This window comes from Condylura cristata, unplaced genomic scaffold (genome assembly GCF_000260355.1).
Source record: "Condylura cristata isolate star-nosed mole 26May11 unplaced genomic scaffold, ConCri1.0 scaffold00016, whole genome shotgun sequence".
NCBI classification, from domain to species: domain Eukaryota; kingdom Metazoa; phylum Chordata; class Mammalia; order Eulipotyphla; family Talpidae; genus Condylura; species Condylura cristata.
Genome location: NW_004567117.1, coordinates 4,199,876 through 4,201,048, shown reverse-complemented (window position 1 = coordinate 4,201,048; position 1,173 = coordinate 4,199,876).

The following is a 1,173-nucleotide window of genomic DNA, read 5'->3' as shown; positions in this document are numbered from 1 at the left end:
TACTTCTCCACAGCAAGTTCAGTTCAGTGCTTCAGTTGTCCTAACTTGCTCCTACCACCCATCCCTACTACTCCTTTTTGCCAAAGAGCAAGCTGTGAAGCCTGAGTCTTCTGGTAAGGGAGGCTAGCTCTGACCCACAAGGCTTATGCTCTGGGATTTAGCTGGGCCTGGCAGGCAGTAAGTATACAAGTGCTGTGCATACCCCATTGCCCACCTATGACCATAGGCAATTACTGACACAGTAGCCACCACACCGCCACCCTGTAAGAGACCTGGGCAGCAAACTTTGAACACTCACTTGTTACTGAGAGAGAGAGATTGGTGCATTCATTCTCATCAGTCCTTCTCTCTGCTATTGAACCTAAGGTGGAGTCTGCCCAGGCTACACCTGACAACACTTTAATTTCTTGCTCTGGGAGAATGCAGGAAGATTTTCTTGCCCATGCTGGTGATGGGGTTTCTGTGTTCCAGGCTAAACCTATACTTTCACATGCTGCAATCCCTAAATCCCTCCAAGGAAATTTGCCAAGCCCTCTAGTGCCCTATAGGCCATGTATGTCAGGACCCCAGCCCATTTTGCTTTCCTTACCTCCTCTCTCTCCTTCTCATTAGTTCTTTGTGGGAAAGTTCTGATACTCTGGAAAATTCCAAATTTTTTTTTGAGGAAAATGTTTTTTTATAGTTGTTTTAAGGTGATTCCAACCTCTGTATTCCACCTACATCATGGTCTAGTTATCAAATTAAATGGTAAACATGTTTACAATTTCTGTTCTTGTATTTCTTCCTACAGTGCTAGTCAAATACATGACAGCTGATTTAACAAAAGGTGTCAATTCACAGAAATTTATGAATTCTTGGAGGATATGGAATTATTACTTCAGGAGTAGGGAGATATGAGTTATTATTGCAGTTTGCACATGACCATAACATTCTTTTCAATGTCTCCCATTTAGAGGTAGAGTCTATTTCTTTATCCCTTGAGTATGGGGCTTGTTTGGCTGCATTGGCCAAAGGGACATTAGTGAATTACATGCAGAAGTGTTTGTGTCCTGAAAATGCAAGTGAACATTTTTCGAAAAGAGGGACCATTGCAAAGGAGCATCTCAGCCACTGCTCAGCATGACCCCATTCCCCATCTAGCCCACCAGCTGATTATGATTACACGAGTATTAG